Raw genomic sequence first — 27,595 nt, forward strand, 5'->3', positions numbered from 1 at the left:
ATAAAAGTTCCCAGAATTGCACTGAGCAACCCAATCTAAACCAATAGACAATCACAGCCTCTGATCTCAGTCCCAATTGAGACATATCCCAGCTGAACGTCTCAGAAATTAGACCTACTTGGTGTGTTCATGATCCCGAGATGGACAGATAGAGGCAGGTGCTTCTCTCTCTCTGATGCATCAATCAATAAGCTTCACTAAAGGTTTGTTATTTGCAATAATTTATGTATTTTACACAGCTTTTGCACGAGCTTGAGGGATCAAATTAAGTCGCAATTAAAGGGTGACAATTAGTCGTTTGGTTATGTTGGAGTCACTAAAGCCGCGCGACAGAACTATAGTCGACCTCTGGCAGCGCGAGAGAGAGAGAGAAGAGGAGGAAACTTGCGCGTGCTCTTGGGATGCTGATGTTGTGTCTCTTATACAGAGCGGCAAAAGAAGTGTGCGTAAAAGGCTGCGTAAAAGTTCCGTGTCGACATATAGTGAGAAATAGCCTATCTAAAAAAAAGCAAGAAAGAAAAAAAAGCTTAATTAATAGATTGAGAGAATGTTTAAAGGACATTCCGTCAATTTATTGAAGTGGATAATGAAATATTTCGAATATGAAAAAAATAATAATAATTTGAGCTACATGTATAGAAAAAACAAACACCACCTCCTCATTTAGTTCTCTTAACCTCCTGGTTATAATCAAAATCCCGAGGTGTCACAGTTTAGAGATGTGATCAGCTTGCGCACGTGACCACCACGTAAATAATGTGTCCAGGTGTAACAGTTTCGTGCAGCTTAAATTGAGTAATTAATTAACTAATTAAATTATTTTTTTTATCAAATTTAGAATTTTTGCAACCTAATTCTAACACCTTAGCCTGACACAACCAATTTATACTCTAAAGTATTTTAATTAGACTATAACTATTATTTGATGATCATTATAATAATAATAATAATAATAATAATAATAATAACAATAATAACAATAATAATAATAATAATAAAAACTATAATAAGATTTATATTATATTTATAAATAAATAAAGATTAAAAATTTATTATGATTTGCTCCATTTTCAGTATTGTAAGTTAATATTTTAATTTGACTATAAATATTATTTGATGATGATAATAATAATAACAATAATAACAATAGTAATAATAATAATAATAACAATAATAACAATGATATTAATAATAATAATAATAATAATAATAATAATAATAATAATAATACAAACTATAATAATATTTATATTATAATATTTATAAATAAATAAAAATAAAATTGATTATTATTTGCTCAATTTTCAGTAGCATTGCGGTGCCATGAGCCAGTTGAAGGGTGCGTATGTATCTGGGTGCAACAGCAGGGAGAGCTGAAATAATTCCCAGAGCAGTGCACAGACAGAAGACGTTTCCTCAGGCAGAGTCCTCAGAGCCAGATTCTGCCTGGAAATGAGTCGTGAAACGCGGCGGCGTGCTTGGAAACAGAAAACAGCAGGTTTAATGTCCACCCAGCACCTGTCATGACTTGGATGTTGTTGACGAGCACGACGTAGAAGAAGAAGAAGAAGAAGAAGAAGAAAAAAACAGGTATGCACGAATAGAAAGCACGAGGAGGATGTGCACGAGGGCGATACATGTGCATGGATTTGACCTGTCACAGGAAGTTTAAATGCGCTGGGCAAAGACCACGTGGTGACCAAGGTGACCAAGATGATAGAAAGCATCAGCAGAGTGATAATTACAGGATAGTTTATGGCTGGCTGCCTTTGCCAAAAACAGTAATTGGAGCACATCTCTTCTTTTTAACCAGAGAAAGCGTTCAGCTTGGAGGATGGAGGCAGTTGTGAAAGCAGTGATGGATACTATTGTCCAAAATTTGACCCTCTATTAACATCTCTTGGCAGCATCTGGATGCTGTCGCCATGGAAGAGGACAAAAGTCATTTTCTCAACATACCAAATCCCCTCTTTTTAAATACCTCCCCCACCAATAAATGGGTGGAGGCCAGCCCAGAAGCCCAATCTCTTCCTTTATCGCTCTCCACACTACCACCTCTCCATCCTCCCCTTTGTTTTGCAGGTGTCTCCAATTACCTGCTAATTTGCCTCTAATCTTGGCACAATTCTTAATAAACATGTTTATCCCCCCCTAAAACCAAAGTCGAATCTGAGCGAACCACATAGTGTGGTGACATTCTCCTCCGCTGGTGCCATTAAACAATGTGCTGATTTATTAATTCCAGTGTAAAAAGTATTGCAACCCAAGAGGGATAGTGGGGAGTGTCTCTCGGTGATAGATGCAGGTTGCCGGGTGGCATTTCATTATGAATTTTCTTGGTGAAAGATGAGTGCCAAGGACCAGTCAATTCAACACAGACACCAAGAGAGAAAGAGTGTTGCTAAGAGACAGGGATGCTGCACAACTTCCATCAGGAGCTTGACTCTGACCTTATGCAAATTAGCTTCTGCCAAATCTTTTGTGTGAAAGCAACCACGATGTGACTAATACCTGGCCTAAAAAAAAAAAAACGCTTTAATATCTAGATTCCTCTTAGAGAAAAAATGCACTTTGGAAAGTGCAACAAATCCAGACCCCAGCACACTTGTTAGGGGTTTAATTGAAATAAAGGAATGACTGAACGTCTAAATGAAGTGTACAAATGAAGACTGGGGGTTGTTGCTATCAACCTTTAATTGAATTTGTCTGTCTGCTAAAGTGTTTTTCTCCTAAAAGAATGCTCTGAAAACTGCAGTGATATTTAGGGGCTGACATATTTTCAAAAATGGATGAAAATTCAACCTACAGAATATTAATCAGGAGAAAGAGCTGCATCTTAAAATACACTGTTGTTTGCCTCTGCGCTACCTGATAAACCAGAAGCATGACATTTTGCAGGAGATGCATGGATTATTCACATGTGAGACATCAACACGGTGCAGTTTTCTTGACCTGTGTGTCATTAAACACAAGAATGATAATGATGGTTGGGTGGGTCGAGGGGGGTTAGATGGCTGGAGAGGGCAGAGAGGTTGCGACCTGTGAAAGGGGCTATATCAAGTTGTGGCAGGTTATCTGAAGTGGACGCTGATAATGGCCTTTTAGACATGCCAGGTTTGATCCTTTCACCACTGAGGAGGGAGAGCCAATCAATAGTCTGAGTAGATCAGTGATATGAGGTTACTGTATGAGCAACTAGTAAGCAGCCAAACAACAACACCGGCACACTGCTTAATTGGTTGGACATTTGACGGGGTCAACATGGAGAAAGGGAAAAGATCCAGTTATCAATAGGAAAATGTTATATGTCGCAGAGCGTTAAAAATCAAATCAATGTATATTGATTCTACATTATGTTATTGGCTCTTTATGCAAAAAGGAGCATCTGGAAATGTAGAAATTATGATCACAGCATGCCCTTCTGCAGATTAACTTGTGGTGTGCAATAAACACAACTTCAAGGCACGGGCATAAAATAGCCATTTTAATCAAAGCTAAGTGAAATATAGATCCCTTTCCTCCCGTGGTTCTTCAATATTATGCAGAGAGAAAAAGAGAGAGAGAGGAGAAAAAAGAGAGGAGCGAGAGAGCGATACACTACCGTGTTCAAAGCCAACCTTGTCAATAGTACTCACAGTGGGCTAGGGGAGTGTAATAGCACTTCCCTGATTCTACATTGATATCATATAATCCAGTGTGCCCTGTTTCAGTATCATATTTATCTAACCTGCTGGGGGACAGGCTAAGGGGGACAGTGTCCCTGCTGCTAGGAGCAGACACATTACACACTGCCTCGTGTATTCTTATTGATTACTCCCACCCCACAGCCCAGGGACCATAATTTAACTCAGCAGGCACTACAGTTAATACTGGAATTCAAACATTCCATCTACACTTCAAGAGACAAAAACAATTGACACTTTAAAAATGTGCAGGGCCTCTCTAAATGGGATCTGAAGGGAGTGGATCTCCATTTTCTGGTCTGTGCTTCTCCCCCCCCCCTCCGCTTTACTACTTCAGTCTCCTCTTGCCTGTGCAGCCACCAGTTACCGTATTGTTTCAGAGAAGAGCTGTGGATAAAAGGCTTTAAAAGAATTACAATATGTTAAGGAATTTGTTCATTATAAGGACATAAAACAATTTGTTTTACAACTTTCTCAAATATGTGGATATAATATATAAACAATATTAGAAAGTTTGACCATAAAAACTTTAATTTATCTTCTCAACTGGAATTTCTTCTGCAATTTTGGATCATCAATAATGAACAGCTTGATTGGAGCTGTGTAGGCATTGAGTTGCCTTGCTCAAAAGCACTTTGGTAACAAGTTTCAAGTTTATTTGTCATATGCATTTAAAAGTACAGTGAATAGCATTTTACCCTGGCTCTCTCTCAGCCCTTAAAATCTATAAATAGTACACTTGATATATACTACAATAAATAAGACAATACCTGAGAATAAAATTATAAAACAACCTAAAAACATCCATAAAACAATCCACAGCTCTGCATTCATTTAGTGCTACTGTTCAGTAGTAGCAGGGATGTCTATTTCTTCTGCATTAAAGTGGCAGTAAGTCAAGTGTTCTGAGAGATAACTTAGACTTCTGCACCTCCTCATAGCTCTGTTTTCAGGCTTTAGAAAACCTAGCCCGTGACGGGAGACTTTGACCAATCACAGGTCATTTCATTGAGAGAGCGTTCCTATTGGCTGTGCTCCGGGTCATGTGACCGGAACTTGGCGTTCCTTAACCAGATTTCAACAATGGCGGCGGTGTGACAAACGTTCTCATTTTACAGCTAAACTGTGCACTACAAGATGATCTGGAAACATTTCAGGAGAGAAATAGGCATTAACGTAACATAATATTGAATCATAATTGATCAGCGCTGCCTAGTTTGACCGGTTTGGTCGGAGTTCGCGAGTGATTGACAGCCAGCTCTCATAGACGGCAGCTGGACAGCAGATCAGCTCTTACTGCTTGGTTTCCACCGGTAAGTGAAGTCTTGCAGATGCCGTTAGGAGCATCAGAGGAAACACCTATCAACATGATTTTTCTCAGGTTACCTGTTTCACGATATTTGCTCCAATCTCGCCTACTTCCGCTTTAAGACGGTTGGAAACTTAAATAACAATCACTACATTGAAACTAGAGTTATCATTGGGTCTCCTATGAGATTTTAAGTGACAAATTGAATCAGTTAAATTGCTTTATTTTCCCTTTTCTTTAAAGAAATTGTGATTTAAAATACCTCAAACATCCCAAAAGCTGTGAAAAATGTTGCTATTAGCTGGTTTGTTCTGGGTTTATTATTACAGTACATGTCGTCAGAGGGGCTTTCAGATCAACTCATTATTATTCAACAGCCCTGGTTAACTGTGTGATCATGATGATACGGTCGGTTAAAGTGGCATCGACTGACATTCATAAAGCCATGTTAAGGGTGCTAACAGCAGGGGGACATTCAAACAAGAAATGAAGTCAATATCAGTGGAATATGGACAAAATTAATATTATTATTACAGCATTATCTTGACATTGGTGCATTGTGTTTATCTTACTAAAATATTCAAAATCAATTCAATCCCAGGTGTGTTTTTCAGGACATTCCTTCTTCACTATCTTGCATCATTCTTGTTGGTCGCAACTGTGACAGTTACAGTACAAAGTCGTACAACCGGTTTAATGTAAACTGTGGCCAAGTTGGAGAGAGCTCCTTGTCTTTTATGTGCACTAACGCAACTTCAATATTTTAAACACTATTTCAAGATGTGCATTTTCTTGTTTAAAAGTTATCCTGAGCACAGAGCATAATTATTTTTATTATTATTATTATTTTAATTCAAAATCACATTTTAAAATTAAACTCATGTTTGTCCCATTAATAAATGTATTAAATTCCATTACTTTGAAAAAAATATACTGTATGTTCCCAGTGACTGTAGGATTGTAAATTTGACTTATTATTTATTAAGTATCTATACGATTACACTGCAAGACGATATACTATATTATTGAATTATTGACTGGCCCTAATTGAAACCAACTAACATTAATAATAAACACAACAAATGATCATTATGACTGCAGGTAAAATGACCTTACCTACAATTCAGTTAATGAATCTAAAGATTATGAGAAATGCTATCAAAATGTGTATATGTTGATTCAGAGAGTGATCAAACTAGATTTTTTAATGTGAAGTCCACACTGCATTGCCTTTTTTAAAGCTAAAATGAGCATCAGTGGGGATTAATATGCATTAATTAAATTGACTCTGTTTCCTTTAATGAGAGGGAAAGGATTTGATGTTAATGCTGTTGATCTCACGGAAGCTTCGGTCCACCTAATTAACCAGTATTTCTGCAACACACTAAAATAATCAATAAAAAAAGATATTTCATCACTGCTATAGATCGTGCGCTCAGATATTCAGATAATTAAAGCACATCACATGCTAGCTCACCTTAGCAATGACAGAAATATTCAGTTTGGGAACATGTTTCTTCTTTGTTTTTGTGGAATAATTAAAATATGCCTGTTTTTAATCTCAGCTTTTAGTCATAGTAGTGTGTCAGCGCTCACTGTTGCATCTGTGTGTTGTGCAGAGATAGAGCGTCTGTGGAGGGCCAGGGAGCAGACTCCAGAGATCCATCCATCTCAATCTGAGGCTACAGCTGACACCTTACAAAGAGGTACAATTAATAAGGGCATTATCCAGCAGTAGGCAACAATGGAGTCCTAACGCAGAGACACCAACCTCGGGAGGCCCGCAGAGGAGAGAAAGGGAGCGTGTGTGTTTATGGGTGGGGGAAGGGCGAGCCAAAGTGCTTCAAAATGGGATGCATTACAACCAATGTCTTCAGAACAAGAATTACAATCTATTATAACTGAGCCTTATGATAGATGGTACCAGCTGCTTTGTGTGTGCTAAATGGGTCACTTACAGCAGCTCATCCTGCACTCTGTAGGTAATAAAACTCTGCTTCGAAAATCTTAAATTTCCAAAATAAGATGAAATAATTCACATCTTTGCATTATATGAAGTGCTTTAAACTACAAAATTTAAGGTTTGAAGAGCTGAATAAAAGGAAGTAAAGAAGTGTATAAAAAACAGCCCCTCATTGCTGTTTGTTTGATGACAGTCGTTCAGTTTATAGAGGCATCATAAGGAGGAAATCTGAGATATCAAATGCAGCATAACTGATAATGGCGCTCTCATGAAAGTGTCCTATTAGTGCAGGTTGAGTGCAGCCCTATGGTTCACAGGGGAGAGGTGGGGACGCCGCTGCACTGACATTTACAGCAATCCAGGAGTTGTTTGTGGTCACTGGACTGGAGACAAACGCTGAACCCAAAGGTCAGAGGTCGGGGCTAAATTTCATCCACTGTGGAGGTCCCTCTGTTGGAAAAGACAAACAGAGAAAGCAGCCGAGGTGTGAAGTGTTCCTGCTGTCGGGGAAATCAATCAATCGTCATGTATAAACACAACCCAGACCAAAGGAATACGGAGCAGAATAAATGTTAAAATTGTAAAAAAAAAAAAAGACAGATCAATACAAAATGGACTGACATGTGAAACAATAGTCTGGGAACGTATTCTTAAATAATGAACTCTAATCACTTCTAAGTCTGTTCCAGTTTTTATAGACGCAGTCGAGAGTCCTCCACAGTGATGGTTTTATATTTTCTTGCTCGTTCAGTGGGGAAAGGATGAGCTTGGTTATGGATTAACGCTGTGATCAATAACAAGATAGGAGTCCGTCTCTCTAAGCTGAGGAAAATTAATTCGAAATGCAGTCAAACTCTTATCGACCCAGAGCCAGGGGTTGCTTTCATTGCAGGTAGTTGATAATCCACCCATATTGTGATGAGCGGCTAATCTCTCATTTTAAATATGACCTCCGCTGCTCATAATAAAAGTTAAGACTGCCCATCCATTTGTTGTCCGTATAGGCGTCGGGTCTCTGGTGGTTCTTTGTCAGCGTTTGATCTATTCGTCTGCTTTGAGTGCTGCAGTAATCTTCACTACAGAGTTTGAGTCAATTAAAGTACTTGGATATCTTCATCAGTGGTTCATTTGAATGTTGTCAAACCCTCGCTGAACTCTCAGTGCTGTTAAGGAATAAAAACATATATTTGCTGTGCTTTACGTACTTTAACACATAAGGATCATCATCCATTATACGGTTTAAAATCATGCCTTAAATAAAAACACGTCATGTAGAAACATCAATGCAAAAGGAACGGTGTTAACTTTTGCACACTTTTATCGTTGCAAAAAGCAGTTTATGCAGCTAATGTGCGAACGATCAGACAAATTAAAGGCGTGCTAAACATTCAGGATTATCAGTTTGAAATCATTTCCACCACTAAATGAAAAAATTACATCTCAGAAATCAAATCAGAAACTAATTTAATCAACTATCATATATGTAACATCTATGTTTAGCGTATGCATTCTTTGCCCACGCGACTCGCAAAGGCGATGCAGTTTAGAAACTGTTGTAACAATCTCATTTGACTCAAACATCCTTGGCTTTTACTTTCACTTAATTGGAGTAGAGATGAGCAAAATCAGCTAACCAAGAAAAAAAATAAACATGTTTTACATAGTCTTGGAGAATAATAATATCCACATCAGATTGTGGTCTTTATGATTTGTTTGTTGGTTAAAAATGGTGTTATTCGTTTTGTATTAAGTCCAGTCAACTCCACAATCAATCGTCCTTTCCAATCAACCAATCAAAGGTTGTTCCCTCATGACACTTAAGATGTGTCTTGGTCACCTCCAGCCAAACATGAGGCTCAAACCTTAAAATGGTGTTATGCGAGTTTAAAATCAGACACAATACAAAGCAGGTTAATTGATGATCAACTCAGTGTGACTTTAATGAGGCCCTGTTGCCCACGGCCCGGCCCAGTTCAGTATATATACGGGACTTTCTCCTGACTGCTCCGCTTTCTTTGATCTTGTTTGCTTTTTCCACTGCTGGGACCGTCATTGTTGGTTTTAATTACTTCACCACTAAATGGTGCAGATGAAAGATAGGTGTCTGTAATTAATAAAATTTCCATAAATTTGAATCCGTAACCAGTCTCATTAGCTCGAGCCTTTTGTCTTGATTGAAGTTCCCATGTCATCTTTTTCCAACTCTAACTATACAGAATAATTTTACTTAGGGCAGGAAATCACTTGATATGCACCATATTTTCTGATAATCAAATTCCACTGTAGGTAATTAATGCAGCACAAACTGTAGTCCTACTCCAATGATTGAGGTCAACCTGAAGAAAATGCCAATTGTTGTATTAAACCATTATAAAACTCCTAAGTCTATTCAATTAGTCGTTTCAGAGGAACGCAGGCATGTCGATTTTAACTAAGTTCAAATATGTAATCAAACCCATCTTTGATCATGTGTAATCAGGATCAGGGCTGTGTGGTACGTCTCTGGGCCACAAACTAAATGAATGGCAATGCTGCTGGCACTTTACTGGGTTGGATGGTAGTCAGCTTGGCAGTAAGAGAGCTGTGGTGTATTCACATGACAAAAAAAAAGGACAGTTACACAGAGGGGTATTTCGAGGAGGAAAACACCTGTTGTTTTGATGACTTCAAAATATGTTTGCGCTGGAAAGCGAGGACTCTGACTTCAATTCTGATCAGATATATGCTTTGAATATGATCCTGACTGTTGAAATAGGGTTTTATCCATCATTAAGGCGAATAATCTCTCAATTTTTTTTTTTCAAATTTAAGTTTCTTTTTTTCTTCTTCAGCTAAACAGACAACACACATGTTTTTTTTTTTCAGGCTCAAAGCTCTAAAAAGACATTTTTATTCAGTAATTCATCATATTAATAATTCATCGCATTACTGTGTAAAGAAATCACTACTTTAAATATAATAAAGACAATTTTTTTTGTTTACCTACAGAGTAAAAATGAAGCTACTCTCAATTATAGCAGACCAGGTCAGACATGGAAGCAAGTCTTTGTTGCTTTGTGACAGAGCTCTATAATCTAGAGGAGAACAGCCTATCATTACCAGGCTGTGTGGTAATAGACTGACATGGATGCTATGGGGAGCAATTGATTCCACACATCAATCAGTAGGGAAACTCATCTTAACGATTGCAGAGAAGTGGCTTATTTGTCCTCAACATCACAATAAATGCTAACATGGAAGCAGAGCACAATACCTGCAGCTGAATGAAGAGGTAGTTACCCATCATGAGAAATTCATTAGTCTACTCCTACTTTGTCTTCCTTATGATAGTCTTAAGCATGTTTAACACCTACAAAATGTATACTGATGTCCTCTAGCTTAGATGAAAGTAATTGCCTCTCAACAAACGGAGGGAACTCTGTTTTCAATTCAGACCATTAATCTTGCATATCAACAATATTTTTTTTCCCAAACATTGGATTTAGCTATCCATGTTCTCATTAATGAGAAAATTAAAGTATCAAAGAGAAGCATCTTTTTCTTAAATGTGTTTCTTGATATTGAATTTGTATTATTGGCTTTTTAAATGTTCAATCATCGACAGTTTTCTGTATGGACTTCTGAAGGTTTTCTTTAAAAAAAAAAGAAAAAAAAAAGCACAGAGCAGCATTGCTCTCTTCCATCACAATTTCTCTGCTACGTCTTCATCCGTGGACATCTGTGCCAGTTAGTATAAAAGACGCAGCTGGATGCTGAGAATATACCATCTCCCACTCTTAAAGGGAAGGGTCCCACCTGATTAAGAAGGGCAGGGGAAAGACTTTGGCAGGCCAATGGGAGAGGTCAAGGATAGACCAGCCAGTTTCACTCCCCCACCACATCATTTTTGTATGACAGCACCACCCTAAGGTTGAAGTTCACCGAGACTTTTCATGAACAGAGCGCTTAACGTCAAACACAAGATTAAAGCGGGGGTGTCGCATCTTGGCAGGACCAAATGAAAATATCAACTGCTAAGCCCCCCTCTGAAAAGCCAGGGGACAGGTATCTAATATTAGAGAGTAAGCCTAGTTAGCAAAGGCGGCCTGCTGCTTTCCACGTTCTCAGTGGTGGTCAAAAGGCCAGGCTGGCTCTGGAATTGCTTTATTGGTGAAATATATTACAGTAGAGGCCTGCAGAACTACCTTATTAAGAAGGCAGAGAAGAGATGCCCTCATGACATATAGCAAGAACTGAGGACATTTCCATATTACTGAATAAAATACAATCTTAGATACTTTTTTTTTTGCTACGCAAAAGTCAAGCCAATACATTTTTTTTTGCATGAACAAACATTCACTCTGATGTTCATAATTTTGAAATAATACAAGAAAAGAAAGATTATTTCATTATGATAAAAGCAAACATCAAAATAAGAGTTAAAGTAAAAAAAGAAATACTGAATAAAAATCAAACCAAGCCTATACTGTGGGAGTTCGTTTAACATTTTTTAAGTCATGAAACTGCTGTGAGCCTCATTTCTCAAATACATTTCAGCGGTGAACCAGAGCTCGTAGTATATTAAGGATTTGAGGGAACACATATTTTCGAGAGGAGCCATTTTGTAGTACACAAATTACTTGTTTTCTTCCCTCGCAGTGTAGCAACAGAAGCTGGTGCTTCAGCTCTTTAAGTGGCTTGGAAGCATAAAAGAGGCTTATCTGCCCCTCTCATTTCTTCAGCCACACAATCAGATGACCTGAGGAGAGCTAAAGAGAAACAAAGACAGTCAACACTTACTCCACTTTCTATCTATCTATCTATCTATCTATCTATCTATCTATCTATCTATCTATCTATCTATCTACGTATCGATCTATCTATCTATCTATATATCTATCTATTTATCTATCTATCTATCTGGAGTTTAACTCTGGATTTGAAGAGACAAATTGTTTTAAAGAGCAGAATTCCCTCCTCACATTTAAAATAATAAGAGGCAAAGTGCGTGACCTGAGTTCAGCCGACTTGGAGTGCAGACATAAATTAATACACTGGAGTTTGACCACATAGTAACTATTTGAGTGTAATGGCGGTAATATGGGACTTATTTCTGTCTTTTATGCTGCAATTTTTCCAATAAAAATGATTTATTTTGGTGCTTTATAAATTAATTTAAATAAAGAAAAACATATTGTAAACAATCAAAACTACAGAAACTTTTTTAATTAAAGATAATAAAATGATTTTTAAGGAAATTTAGAAAAATGTCCCTCACACCGCTCCTTCCTTTTATTTCGACATTGTAGGTAAATAAATGGCTTAAAGATATTTTTTTCCATATGATCCTTGGCAATGCCTATTTTCCTGTAACATAGCACTATTTATAATCAGAAACTCTAGTAAGACATGAAGCTGATCTCGAAGGCTTTTCTATAATCCCTCCCCTGGAAGTGGTCTTTACTGGAAGGCTAGTTTGTGATGGGCTCACCCAGTAGCACAATGTTGCGCTGGGATACAGCATTCAGCTTAAGCCAATTTATCAACTACATTCAAAGCACATCCATTGAGCTATGTGGGGAGACTTTTTGCAGATCTATTAAAAATACTCTTATCTGTATTTAGCATATGCTGTGTATGTCAGTGCTGGCAGCTTTAGACGGATTTACACTCAAAACACCTCAAGCTATTCTTGAGCTGAAACTACTGATAACATTCTGAAACTTCTGCAGACAAGCAGGTTTTACAAATAGATAAATTCATTCAACACACTGTTATATCATTTGCTTTACTTATTGTAATTTTTTTGGTGCACATTGACTGTTTTTTAAATACCGTTTTTGCCCTTTTTCTGCAGTGTTTGTTTCTTTTAGAAATAATTTCCACCTGCACATTAATAAAAGCAGATTTAAATATTTAGCAGAAGGAGTTCATTTATTGCTTGACAGCAGAGAATAAAAAGATTTGACCCTCATCATGCATACGTTAAATAACATGTCACGGTGTTGCCACAACATGGAAGATAATTTTTTTTAAGGTCACATTTTTGCTGTTGAAGATGGGAAATGATAATTTATTACATATTTTTTTATTTAATTTTCATTTAGTTTTGTAAAACGAGATTGAAAGAAAAAAATTCCTGCATATAAAACAAACAAGATGGTCAGTATAAAAGAATTGTTGTTGCTAGTTAACAAGAACTTTTGGAATCCAGCAGCAAATAATGTGGAAATAATCCACGCGCGAGGCTTTCAGTGCGTTTCAGTGGGAAGTCCTTCAGAGGAAACGCTGGGGCTGCAGAAAGCCTCCCAGTCTGTCTTTCTTTCAGTTTTCTTTCTTTGCAACAGACAAGCCCTGTTTGTACTGCAGAGTAATTACTATTAGACTGAGGCAAGCTTATATTTGCTTTAACTAAAATGTAATTAAAGCAAAATTAGTTCAAATTTTAAAAACACACACATTTATTTTGGGGCTTTCTCATGTTGTACGAGGCATTTTAAAGAAGATTTAATTTTCAGCAAAATATTTATTTATTCACAATATTAGCATGACTTAATGTTCTGCTACTTTTCCAGGATTTTTGTTTTTGTTTTGTTATGCTTAAAATATTTATCCATCTACATTTTTATTTTCAATTGCAAGCAAACCTTTATTTAACTCTGCTCTCTGGGCTGTAGAGGTTTGGCCTTTGAAGCGATTGAGAAAGAGCACCGTTATTCATGCTGCATTCAACGCTGAGAACTGAGACTCCAAAAACAGCAGTATCCTCTCATACCTGTTGAGAACACTTTCATCCTTAATGGGCTCATTAGCCACATTGTTAATTGAGTGCTATTCAGGGCCAACATCAAAGCTAATAATAATTGTTTACTTACTTCCTTACTTCGCCAAAATAGACTCAACTGTGGCATAATGCTGCTCTCTTAGAAGATATATGTTTATAAAGGGACCTAGTTTTTGAATGGACTGAAATGCAAACCAAAAAACACTCTCAGCACTAAAAGTCTCACTTCACACACTCACACTTCTGCTTTATTTGGGGACTACTCTGCTGCAATTTGGTTTAAAAAAAAACTTCAATTTCCCTTTCCATAAAAAAAAGTCAGTGAAAAATAATCCAATAAATTTATAATTCACAAATTTTGGTGTTTAAAACCTGTACAATTTTAAAATAAATGTTCTCAAATTAAAATAATTTTTTTTGTTCCCAAATAATAAAATAAATCCAGAATGGATTCTTCTTAATAAATGACAAATGCATGTTAAATATAACACATAAACATAATAAAAATAATAACAATAATAATGATAATAATAATAATATAAATACCCATCTAAAACCATTTATATTTATGTGTAAAGACATACATTTTATTTCCTGAGTTCTTGTCCTGTAAGTTTCCTCCTCCCACACGCTGCTGCCACATTAGTGGATAATGGGATCCGAAAATGGAAGCTAACTCATTGGAATTAAATTTATCAGCATGTGCTCAGAGGTAATAAGCTGTCAGTTATAAAATGAAGATTTGTATTTAGATATATGATAGGAAGAAAAATGAATAGGCAAAATAAATGAAGCTGCTTTACAACTAAATTACTTATTTGGAGCCAACAGACCACGAAGAGAATCATGATGATGACAATGATTATTGCAGATAATATTTCCCCCTATGGAGGTGAAGATAGCAAATATGAAATAATTACGTAACGCGGGCCCACAAAGAGTTAACAGGAGGGAATATTTGCAGAAATGTTTTGATAGAAGGGACCAAACCTTGAGGCATTATCAAACATTATAATGTAGGAAATCTAATTAGGACTGAGGGGGGGATGTTGCCCCAAGATGCACTGATCACAACCAGACCTTGTAAACTGCTAACTGACACATGGAGCATTCATGTTTATATACAGAAATATTATAAATTACTAATTTTAACATAATAATCCAGTCCTCATGGTGCTAATCATGCAAATTGTGCAAATAAAAACTATGTATAAAAAGTTTTGTTTACAGCGCTCTCACTTTAAATACAACACAGTGGAAGGAGCTGAATATCCATTTCAAACTGAAAATTTCATCATAGCAGGATTTCTATTTTTAAAAGGGCTGAGCTGATGAAAGCTGGTCTAAGTTACACCCAAGCTTGGGGCTAAGGCAGCTGAATTTCAATTGATTAGGTACCCATGCATGATGAAAGTTTTTTAAAATGACACCATAGTCAAAACATTTCAAAGGAAACAATCCCTGCTGTACGCCAGGATACCGCAAATGTGCCAGAAACCACATGAGAGAATTAGATGAGAGGGGAGTGAACACAACTGGGTAAAACAGAAGCAAATTCAAACACATAAAATATAACAATATATGACAGCAACTGTCTTATTACTGCTTATTTTCTTCTGGTTCCCCTCAATAACTAATTTGTAGTTTGTGTAATGTGTCATTTTGTTATTCGCAAGTGACTTGATGGCTGTGAGTTATTATTATTATTTACCTGTTTTGTGTATTAATGAAGCATTTTCTGCAGGAACAAAGACTTTTGGAGCACTCTGGATGAGATTTATACTGTATGTGTGTGTTGAGGCAATGAAACAGAGATTTAAAAAAAAAAAATCTCTATAAAAATAAATCTACTTGGAGCTATAGGATTAAAATGTCCTTTTTCTGTCTGCAGCAACGGTGCACAATTGATTTAATCGGAAAGCTGCTGTAGGTTTTAATATATATCACTTATTGAGAGAGAAAGAGATGATAGATATGTTCTTTTCATCTGAGGAGGTTGGTGTAAACAAGCAAAGAAAGGTGTATTAAAAATGCTGTGTCTATAGGGTTCATGTCTGACGCCTGTCAAATCATTAAAAAAAGGAGAGGTACTGTTATCAAATGCTTGGGATCAGCAATAGTGGTGGCACATCGCTGAGATGAGGTATGTCTTCCATGGGGGCAACTTGAGGGCCTTTTGTGAATTTATAGAGTACGATAAAATCAGCTTCATATTTCTCCACAAAATCGGCTGATGAAAGCAGCCGGAGAGAGAATTACATGGCAAGAGTTTTGTCACCAGACCCATAGGCTTTATAGGCTGGGAATTGAAAAGGTAATAAGAAAAGCCATGCTGCCGGTTGGCTGTGTTTAATAAGTCATCATGCCTCTATCTATTGTTAGTCGTACAGACCCCACCAAGATTGTGTTTTCACCATACTTAATGCTCTGCAGCCAGCAGGCATTTCAATGGATATAATATATCCAGCACAGTGGAGCAGGCTAGCAGCTTATAGCAGCGACACCATTACACAGAGTCGTGTGATAACAGTGAACAAAGAACAAAGTCTAAAAAAATGAGACTGTTCTTCGGTTGCCTCTCTTCTTGAAGTATATGTGATTGCAATTAAGATAGATGGCTTTACTAAAAAAAAAAAAGAATTCTGGGTAATTATGTGCAGAACTTACGCGTAAAACTGTCCCTCCCTTGGACACTACAAGCAATGTGTCCGTGCATGCGTGCAAACACACAGCATTCAGGCAGCAGTCGACAGCTAAAGAGTGACGTAAACCACTGCGGTCCTCGGGACACAGAGGATGATACTTGGCAGATGTATTTTTTCTCCTTTTTAAAAAAAAAAACTGGTTCATCTCATAACTCATCAAACAAATTCCCGCCATCCCGGTGATCTCTTTATTCTTCTCACAGATTTTCTGTCTCTGAATAAACTCGGCACATAGGCAGAAAAAAAAAAAAAAAACAGCCTGAAGGAAAATTTAAATGTGAGCTGATGATGAATGGTTGAACTGATTTTCTGGCAAGAATTAAAGCTTTGTAACGACACTTGACACGCATTTGATGAAAGGGAGAGTAAAACTAAAAAAAAAAATAAAATAATGGAAAGGACTACTTTTTTTTTACAGTTTGTGTAATTACTGTATGACACATATAATGGGCCATATTTTCTATTTTGACAGCACAGTCCAGAGCTATCTTTTGTCTTTATGTCATTGCCTCTGGCTATGCATGAAAACAACACTATTACTACACTCAAACCTGGACAGACTGTTTGTTGTACATTTGAACACTTCCATCTACTTACACGAGCAGACGTGTTTTAAAAGACATGCTTGTCACATACTCTGATCAACAAGAGAGTCAGTTGGAGGGATTTCTGAGCCGTGTGGAGTTTTTAACATGGAAATTGGCTTTGAACCCCATCTGCACAGGTCGGCACATCTTTGGGCAAAGCTCTGCTGCTGCTGACAGGGAAAATGAACCACCAATTCCTTATAATGTGGCCTGATTATTATCCTACTTACCCCCCACAAATTCAAACTTAGTGAATTTCTGCACCATTTGAAATGAGGGAAGGCCTAATATCTTTTCTCCTTTTTTTTCCAAATAGAAGCACCACCAACACAGCAATAGCAAAGTAAGTAAAACCTATCAACAAACCACTTTTAGAGCAGCGGTTTTGACAACACACTTCAACACAATGTCCAATATTAAGAAGATCCATCATCTGATAATAATGGTCTAGATCTGAGATTAAAAAAAACTGTCCTGTTATATAAACTTTAAAAGAGTGAAAGTGACTTACAAATAATAAAAGTTGGTTTTGAGGTTTCCTTGTTATGACAATGAATATCTGAGTATTACTTTTAATTTCATTATAAAATCCTGGCACCAAGAAATTATTAAAAAATATATCCTACCTGTTTAGAAATGTTGATTTCAGACCCCCAAAACCAAATTAAGCAAAACAAAACAAAAAAAACAAAAATTATATTTATATATTACACTCTTAACAAGTGAAATGGGACTCCGACTGTGACACATGATACAAATCAGAGCAAAGTTTGAATGTGTGAAGTGTGTTCAGCAACTTCGGGAAGGGATCTGTCAATGTCCAATCTGGGATGTCTTTATTTGACACGATTGGTTTTGTTAGGTTCCCTGAGTCAGTCCAGCCCGCTGGTGTCCCTTTCACCCCTAAAAGCAGCTGGGCCCTGACCCTTGCAGCACTGGCCCTTAAAGCTGAGCTCCTTTCAGCTCAGGCGTATAGGGAACCTCCCTGTTCCCTCCCACCAGCAACATCCCATTCAGCTGCAGAGATAACTTTATTCATCTTGTGCATCATTGTATCCAGTTGAATGCAGAAACTATGCAGACACTCGAGTGAATTGAACTAGCGCGCGTGCATGTGTTAAAGACAGGAAAGAAGGGGAGGTGTTATGTCTTAATTTCTCCATTTTGACAGAAAATGCATGCGTGGCTTCACTTTGGAAAACCACCTTCAGCCTCTCTTCTCATTTCAGTACGAGTACTTACCTAAAGTGTGACATTTGAGTAAGATGGCGTTATGATTACATGGTGGGGGCTTGAAATATTGTAATCGTGCCAGTAATTCAATACATTTTGACAATTACACCAATGTCTGCAGATGATTTCGGTGCGTTTCTGGTGTTAATTTACATGAAAGTGCTTAAAAGCTCTTTTTTTAAAAAATTTGGTAAACTCTCTGCTCTCCTATTTCTGATTTAGCAATGGGCAGCTGGCGGGGACAGTTGAGCTTATTTTCACCTGCCTAACACCAAAACAGCACTAGGACCACCCTGCTCTTCTCTCATCATTCATATTCAAGCCAGGGCCTCTTGACAAGTCTGCTGATCTCACTCAATGTTTTGTGATTTGGACAATACGTTTTCACTGTGTGGGCAAAAATGCTGAGGCCATCACACTTCTTGAGGCCAGTCTTGTGAGACTCAACTGAGGCAGAAGCTCTGAATTATTCCTCCTCTGTGAGAGTTATGCTTGTCAGTGGATCCGTCTGATCCCAGATAAGTCTGCAGTCAGAGTATGTGATCCCGCGTTTCTATACTAATACGACCAAAACACTATTTTATATAAAGCTCATACGGAAGCAGGAAAAGTAGTGTGGACATAAACGAAAGTTTTTGTCATACAACCTACACTTCAATTTGTACATTATGTTGCACTCCTGAGTTTTTGCTTTTTCGTAATGATTAGACATTTAATCTCATTCTAAAGTTGTATATTTTTATGTTGTTTTGAGTAGAAAGTCATCAATAAGGTCAATAAATGGAAAGTTCACAATAAAATGTACATGATAGTGAAAATTATATTGACTTTTTCTATTAAATGTTGCAAAAATAGGGCAGTAATGCTGGACATTTGTAAGAAATATTGCAGTAAATTGGAAGTAATGAGGAAATATCGTAAAATGGACATCAGTCATATTTGGTTTAACATTAGATCTAGTGCATACACGATGTAGTCCTTTAACTGTTTAATCACATATGTGATTTAACTACATTTTTAGTCAAAAACAAATATTGGAAGCTCGCATCACAACTAATATAAAGGTTAAAAACTTCTGTCCCAAACATCACCTTTAAAATGCCATGTGCTTTACTGCTACACAAAGCACAATGATTCTCAAAAATATGATTCTTCATAAAGAGCGTGAATATTTGTGATGTGGCCATTGGTAAAAAAAAAAATCCTTTTGGGGATTTCGATATCTAAAAGAGAGAGGTTTATACATTAGCGCTGTAGTTGCAAAACACTGTTGATATTCAAATGATTATTGTGCAAAATCTGGGATAAGCTTCTGTGTGAGAGCTCTTCTAAGTGCCTACAACTATTGCTAATTCCCCTCACCATTGTGGGCCGAACAAAGGCCTTAATCCCATTTCACTTTTGCAGAAGGCTGGGGCTATTTTCCCTCTCATAAACCAACAACACTCCCCCTAGCCAGAGCTGAGAGGTTCTGAGAAAGGGGCCAGTGTGTGTATACTTCAAGGCTTTTTTGTCCAACTTGGCTAGTGCTCTGCATAAACTTTTAAGTGGTCCCAGTAGGCCTCAAACACCTTTTGGCAGAAAAAATAAGCTACCACAAACTGTAAAAAGGAAACCAAACACTCTCTTAACCTGGACAATACAAAAGAAAATATATGAAGTCTTTTATAACTCAGATTGGGTCTGGACTGCAAAGAGTTAACATGTTTTTTTCATGCACTAGTAAAGGAACTTTCATTCTTCTGAAAGCAGCTCTCTCTTTCTCTGCAGTGTAAATCCTTTAATACATTATTTATGACATGGTGGTCCACTATCAAAGCAAGTGAAGTAGGACAGGATTCAGTTCTTGTACTTTGTAGTTTAGCTTCAGCTTGCAGCGGGAAATAAACCCACTTCTGACTTTGACATGATATTTTCCTTTGTTATTCAACCCATTTAATTTCTACGTTTCAAATTTATGGTTTAATTAAAACAAGTAACAGTTTCATGGATTTTTTTTCCATTCAATTATTACATCACAGAGTTCTAACTACAAATGTGAATACTGTCAAGAAATACAATTACTTTTAAATGATTAAAATAAAGCAGGTATGTCATTTAATTTCGACGTACCACCTAAAGAATATTTAACTCTGCTTCTCATTGGATTTCCTTTTAAATACAGGAATTATCTTAAGGATGAATATAAAACATTCCATGCATAAAGACTTTTTTTGTATTTAATTACATTTTATAAATAACGCAGAATATGTTCAATAGCGGTTATTGAGTGTATACGGAAATGGTGAAGCTCCCTGCAACAGACAGCAACGCCACAAGCCCAGTTGTTCAGTGAGTAAGTGATGGCTTCATTCAGCTGCTGTGTCATGCGGTGCATGTGAACCAGCATGCGGACCAGCATGTGGCCTGTGTTGGCTCATGTTAGGTGTGTAGTTAGAGGGTCTACTTGCACTTAAAAAGGAGGGGCATGGCAAATACAAATCAGACAGGAATTTTCTTCAACAGCCAGACAAACCGTCCTCCTTTAATCTTAATCAATTAGACACCCATGAAGTGCAAACAAATCACAAACCTGTCAGCGTGCACAATACAGTGTAAAGAATCTGCAAATTACAAGCAGTGTAGACAAGCTACACCCCTTCTCACAAAGCTGCTGGGTTGAGTCCTCCTATAAAGCTCCACATCACCCAGATCATATTTGTGCCATTGACTTATAGTGTAATAAAGAGGATCTCTTTGCTAAGATGCCCACTGGAATCCAGAACTGTTAGCTTAATATCCACTGGGATCCACTGAGGTGCGTGTAGCCTTTCACATACAATACTCAGTCCTGGAAAAGTGATACGTCTTTGCTTGATGTTAATGGTCTGTAACATCCCAAGATAGCAAAATTTATCTCTGGCAAACCCAGCCTAATGATATTTCCCTTGCTCAAGTTGACAGAGAGAGAAAGCCATGGTTAAAGTATTATTGAATCTTTACACATGCATACAGGGAGTCATGTATCAAATTCAACTCTTACTGTATCTGCAAGGAGGAACACCTGAGGCTTTTTAAAGGGATGGGGATTACTTTCTGTACCTGCTTTCCAGTGACTGGCTTTTACATGAACATTAATGAAACAACAGAGCTTAAAAATAAAGAAACATAAATTTGCTTGCTAAATACAACTGCCAAAATGATATATCAAGTTTTTTATTGTAGTGATATACAACATAGAAATGGTTGCTAAAGTGTTTTAGGTGTATATGGCAAATTTTGCAACATTTTATTTATATACCGTATCAGTCTACAGGCAGCAGCGGTAGGATTTATATCTATTTTCATAATCAATAATGCTTAAAATATAAAATCCCCCAAAAGATGAAGGAAAGAACAGATGAATGATAGCAATATGAGACTGCTAATCTCATTTGAATCCAGAGTATATTAAGTTCATGTAAACAATGATGATACTGCATTTAAAACCCCATGGTCCAAATTTGGGATTATGAGGGGAAAAAAGGGTTTAAATGATAACCATAACTTTGTGTTTATGTTGACGAACCTTAACCACAGAGTTTATTTTCCAAGACCAATGTCTTCCCATATACCAAGTAGCTTTAGCTGCCTAAACCTAACCAAACCTGAACCATACTGTAATTTTCATGAGCAGATATTACAGGAATGATAATCTGAAAAACTCTGGCGGTGAACAAATGTTGTCATGGAATGTAATCTGAGAAATCGTCCAATATCAGCGGTCTGTCTGGTGAGTGGGTTGTGTTAAAATGATCTTTGCAACCAACATGTTGTGAGTTTCCCCACAGAAAATGTCCTGGCGGTAGAATCTGGCAGTAGAATCATCTGCAGGGTGTCCTGATTCATTTTTACTAATATCCATTCAGTTGAATACTGTCTGTGGTTGCAAAATCAAACCTAACTCTGCAAACTCATTCATCTGGCTTTGACTGTAGCGATCACAGAACCCACTGACATACTGAGAAACACTCTGTAAGCTTTTGGTAAAATTGTAGTGGACACTTGTTTTGGTGGTTTGTGTTCTGCTTTGCAGTTAGCTACTTATGATCCTCTTCTGGCTACAGAACAATAGTCTTTCAAAAAGAAGGAGTTTTAAATGCATTTTCGACACTTGTCCTAAAAGTTAGAAATGAGAAAATATTAGTTTATAGTTAAGTTAGTTTTGAATGTCATTTTTATATAAGAATGATTCTTTCCCAAGCTTTTTGATCCATATAGGTTGATCACTGTAACCATTATCACTATAAGCTGTTTCCACTGTACGTATGTCATCAAAATTGTCATAATAAAGTCATATTATAGTATGCCATAAAAAATTAGTTAAAAAGTTTTAGAAAAAGTATCCTACCCTAGTAGCCTATAGTTAGCTATAAAATGTTATTAAAAAGTCATACTATAGTTTACCATAAAACATGTCAATAAATAGTCATAGTTTAGTATGTGATTCAATTTTCTTTTATTAAAATTGTGTTAATATCGTATGGCATATAAATTAAATAGTATAGTATGACATTACAAATGTCACAAAAGAATCATTATATACTATGTCATAAAAAAATGTCACAAAAGAGTGAAAATATAGTATGTCATGAAAAATGTCATAAAAATATCATAGTATCGTATGACATAAGAAATTAAAGAAAAAAGGTTTTGGTAAAGTGTGCCATAAAAATGTCATTAAAGAAAGTCATAGTTAAGTATTTCATAAAACGTCATAAAAAAGCCATAGTATATGTCAAAAAAGTCGTAAAAAAAGTCATAGTATATTGTAAAAGACATGGTATAGTATGTCGAAAAAAATAAAAGAAAGTCATAGTACAGTAATTTGTAAAAAAAAAAAATCATAAAATAGTCATGGTATTGTATGTTAAAAAAGTTTAAAAAAGGATTAGTATAGTATGTTGAAAAAAGTTATTTAAAAAATGCATATTATAGTTTGTTGAAGAAAGTCATAAAAGTCCTAGTATAGTATGTTCTCACAGTCTGCTCCTCTTCATGCCTGCACTCAGTGTTTTTCCATGACTCCGCCCTCACCTCACCCCACCAGCCAACAGCACACCTGAGCTCACAGCTGCAGTTCATCAGTAATAAGGCCAGTATTTAAGGTTCCCAGTTCCACTCACTCATTGCCAGATTGTTCTTCGCCTCCATGCAAGACTCTCCAGCACTCATCCTTAGACTGATCTCCCGTTGCCGACCTCACCTGTCTCTGATTTACCTGCATCGTCGTAAGCCCGAAGTTACCTCTGCCTTCTGTCCCCAACCGCGAGTTCTGCCTCAGCGTTCCTGGTTTCTGTCTGCTCCTCTGGGCTATGTGGTGCATTTCCAATGACGGTACCGCAGTTTGAGTTTCCCTTTCTCCTACCCTGTGGATAACTGTGGACTATTGACTTTGTTTGTGTTGCCACACTCGCCATTGTGTGTTAACTTCCTGCTGGCGCTTGTTGATTTGTTTGGTAAAGACGTGTGGTTCACGCTACCTCCGGACTTACCAGTACTCCGGTTCAGCCCACCCGGGTCAAGCTCCCGTACCCCCCCGAAAGACTTTCAAGGCTTCAAACCGTAAGCTAAAACAGTACCGGGAGTTTGCTTACCTGGTTCCTGTGTATGCTGTGAATAAAAGACATTATCAAATAAAATAAAAAATTGTCATAGTATAATGTGTCAGAAAAGTCATTAAAAACACATATCATAGAATATTTTAAAAAAAGTCAGAGTATAGAATGTCAAAAAAAGGAAAAAAAAATAATACTCTGGTTTGTCAAAAAAAGTCAGAAAAAGTTATAGTATAGTGAGTCAAAAAGTATAGTAGGTCAAATTCTTTTTAGTCATGGTATGTAAAAAACAGTCATAGTATAGTATGTTGAAAACAAGTCAGAAAAAAATCCTAATTGAGGATGTTAAGAAAAGTCATAAAAATGTCAAAAGTCATGAAAATTCATAGTTTAGTATGTCGAATGAAGTCATAAAAATGCCACAGTATAGTATGTCAAAGTCATAGTATTGTATGTAAAAAAAAAAAAAAAAAAAAAAAAGTCATAGCATATCGGAAAAAAACTTTAATGAAGTGATACTTTAGTATGTCAAAAAAGTCATGGTATAATATCTCCCTTTTTTAAAAAACTAGACTGTCATACTATACTATGTTGAAAAAGTGGAAAAAAAAGTCATAGGCATAGTGAAGTTATGTCGAAAAATGTCATAGTATAGTATGTCGAAATTTTTTACAAAAAGTCATAGCATAGTATGGCGAAAAAAGTTCATAAAAAAGTCATCGTATAGTATGTCTTAAAAAGTCATAGTATAGTATATCGAAAAAAGTAATACAAAATCGTAGTATACTATGACATTTTTTCGACATTCTATACTTCAGCTTTTTTATGACTTTTTTCGACATAATTTACTATGACTTTTTTTTTTTTTACTTTTTCAACATACTATACTATGACTTTTTTTTTTTACGTTCTTCATCTAATTATACTATTACTTCTTGTAAATTTTTTCGATCTACTATTCCATGACTTTTTCCGAAATACTGTACTGTGACTTTTTTTCGACGTTCTATACTATAGCATGTCGGTATTTTTTCTCTATGCATTAACAATAGAGAATGAGTGCTCTTTTTAATTTGTGAAGATCTGTGTGTCCGACAGGTGCTGGTTCCAGCGCAGATTGGTTGACCTCCAGTGACTTTGCCGCTCAGATTGGCTGATCCAGACAGCGGTCTCTCTAGCTGTTGGGTTGTCAACGTTTATACGAGGGTCGATGCTGGAAGCAGAGGCTCGTTCCAACTCGTATCTCCAAACTTTGTAAATTTTGTGAAAATCTGTGAATAGTGTGATAAAAACATTGAGTTTGCTTGTGTTAGACAACTGCTAGCTTTAGCTTTACTGTTGATATTCCCACCTAAATGCTTAGACAATCTTAACATCTGTTATTCTATGGTTAGCTCTACTGTTTTCCTTTGTATAGTTGTAGTAAACTCAGACACTATGGAGCAGAAAGCAGTAGGAATGAATCACTGTTTTCACCTTATGTTGAGTTTAATGTGTAAGGCCAAGCAAACATCTTTTTGTTTGCTTTCTTGTTAAATAAGGATTAGCCAGAATGTTGGTTGGGAAAATAGTTTGTTATTCTTTTGCCCTTTGGTTCATCCAGAAATAAAGTTAAAATTTCTGTAACTAAAAAATAAATTACTCCTGGTTGCATTCATGTTCGCTCATCTCTTGTCCTTATGTTACACTATCACATAAAGTGGTTTAAAAAAGTAAAAAAAAAAAAAAAAAAAGTCATAGAAGAGTATGAAGGCATAAAATGTCACAATATAGTATGTCAAAAAAAGTTATATAAATATCATAGTATAGTGTCAAAGAAGTCATAGGAGAGTATGTTGAAAAAAGCATAAAAAGTCATAATAAAATATTCAGAAAAAAAGTAATGTGAAGGTTTTTTTTGAAAAGATATAGTTCAGCATGTCAAAAAAAGTAAAAAAAAAAAGTCATAGTATAGTATGTCGGAAAAAAACTTTAAAAAAGTCATAGTATAGAATGTCGAAAAAAGTAATAGTATAGTATGTCAAAAACAAAATTAAAAAGTCATATAGTATGTCAAAAAAAGTCATAGTATTGTATGTCGATTTTTTCTTTTTTAAATTTATAGTATTTGTCGAAAAAAGTAAAAAAAGTCATGGTATAGTATTTCAAAAAAAGTAATAGTATAGAACGTCAATTTTTTTTTTAAAGTTATAGTACAGTATGTCAAAGCAAGTCATAGTATAGTATGTCCAAAAAATTCACAAAAAAGTCATAGTATAGAAAGTCAAAATAAGTCATAGTATAATATATATATATATATATATATATATATATAAATATATATATATATATATATATAAAAAAAAAAATATATATATATATATATAAAAAACATCATAGTATGTAGATTTTATGTTTAAAAGATAATATAGTTTGTTGAAAAAAGTAAAAAAAAAGTCATGGTATGGTATGTGGAAAAAAGATCATAAACAAGGCATAGTATAGTTTGTCGAAAAATTTCATAGTATAGTATGTCGAAAAAGGTAAAAAAAAAGTTATCGTATAGTACGTTAAAAAAAGTAATAAAAATGTCATAGTATATAGAATGTCAAAAAATGTCAAAAAAAAAAAATCATTGTATGTTAAAAAAGTCATAGAAAAGTATGTTGAAAAAAAGCATAAAAAGTCAAAGTGTAGTATGTCTAAAATGTTTTGAAAAGATATAGTTCAGTATGTCGAAAAAAGTAAAATAATTCATAAAAAAGTCATAGTATAGTATGTTGAAAAAAAGCATGTCGAAAAAAAGTCATAAAAAAGTAATTGAATGTCAAAAAAAATCAACAGTATAGTATGTTGAGAATAAAAAAAGAAGTCATAGCATGGTATGTCGAAAAAAGTAAATCAAAAAAAGTCATAGAAAAGTATGTTGAAAAAAACTCATAGTATATGTCGAAATATGTCACAGTATGTGTGAAAAAAAAAAGTCACAGTATAGTATGTCGAAAAAAGTCATAAAAAAGTCATAGTATAGTATGTCGAAATAATTCATAAAAAAGTCATAGTATAGAATGTCGAAAAAAGTCATAGTAAAGTATTTAAAAAAAATTAAAATCATAATATATTTTGTCAAAAGTCATAGAAGAGTATGTTGAAAAAAGGCAATGTCGAAAAAAGTCATAAATAAGTAGTTGAATGTCAAAAAAAAGTCACAGTATAGTATGTTGAAAATAATAAAAAAGTTATAGTATAGTATGTCGAAAAAAGTAAAAAAAAAAAAAGCAAAGTTGAATGTTGAAAAAAAGTTATGGTGTAGTATGTCGACATTTTTTTGAAAAATTATAATACAGTACGTCGAAAAGTAAAAAAAAAAGTAATAGTATGTCGAAAAAAGTCATAGTATCCTATGTTGAATTTTTAAAAAAAAGTCATAGTATAGTAGGTCAAAAAAGTAAAAAAAAAAAAAGGCATAGTATAGTGTGTCGAAAAATAGTCATGGTGTAGTATGTCGAATTTGTTTTGAAAAATTATAGTACAGTATGTCGAAAAGTAAAAAAAAAAGTAATAGTATGTAGAAAAAAGTCACAGTATACTGTAGTATGTCAAAAAAGTCATAGAAAAGTCATAGTATAGTATGTTGAAAAAAGTAAAAAAAAAAAAGGCATATTGTAGTATGTCGAAAAAAAGTCATGGTGTAGTATGTCGAAACTTTTTTGAAATATTATAGTACAGTATGTCGAAAAAATAAAAAAATATTTTTTTTTTGAAAAGTTATAGTATACTTTGTCAAAAAAGGCATA

General features: G+C 35.6%; 2 long non-coding RNA genes across 3 annotated transcripts in view; one reads left to right on the forward strand and one right to left on the reverse strand.

Moving 5' to 3' along the window:
- Window positions 1-27,595, reverse strand: part of LOC141766311 (uncharacterized) — a 93,207-nt gene that overhangs the window by 1,268 nt on the left and 64,344 nt on the right. The window lies entirely within an intron of this gene.
- On the forward strand, window positions 1,320-25,449 carry LOC141766310 (uncharacterized). Of its 2 annotated transcripts, none has more exons than XR_012593613.1 (3): window positions 1,320-1,590; window positions 6,612-6,698; window positions 24,918-25,449. It is a non-coding gene; the product is annotated as an uncharacterized LOC141766310 (long non-coding RNA). The 2 variants fall into 2 exon arrangements; XR_012593614.1 differs by lacking the exon at window positions 1,320-1,590 and adding an exon at window positions 4,793-4,996.

Source organism: Sebastes fasciatus, chromosome 4, assembly GCF_043250625.1.
Source record: "Sebastes fasciatus isolate fSebFas1 chromosome 4, fSebFas1.pri, whole genome shotgun sequence".
Lineage (NCBI taxonomy): Eukaryota > Metazoa > Chordata > Actinopteri > Perciformes > Sebastidae > Sebastes > Sebastes fasciatus.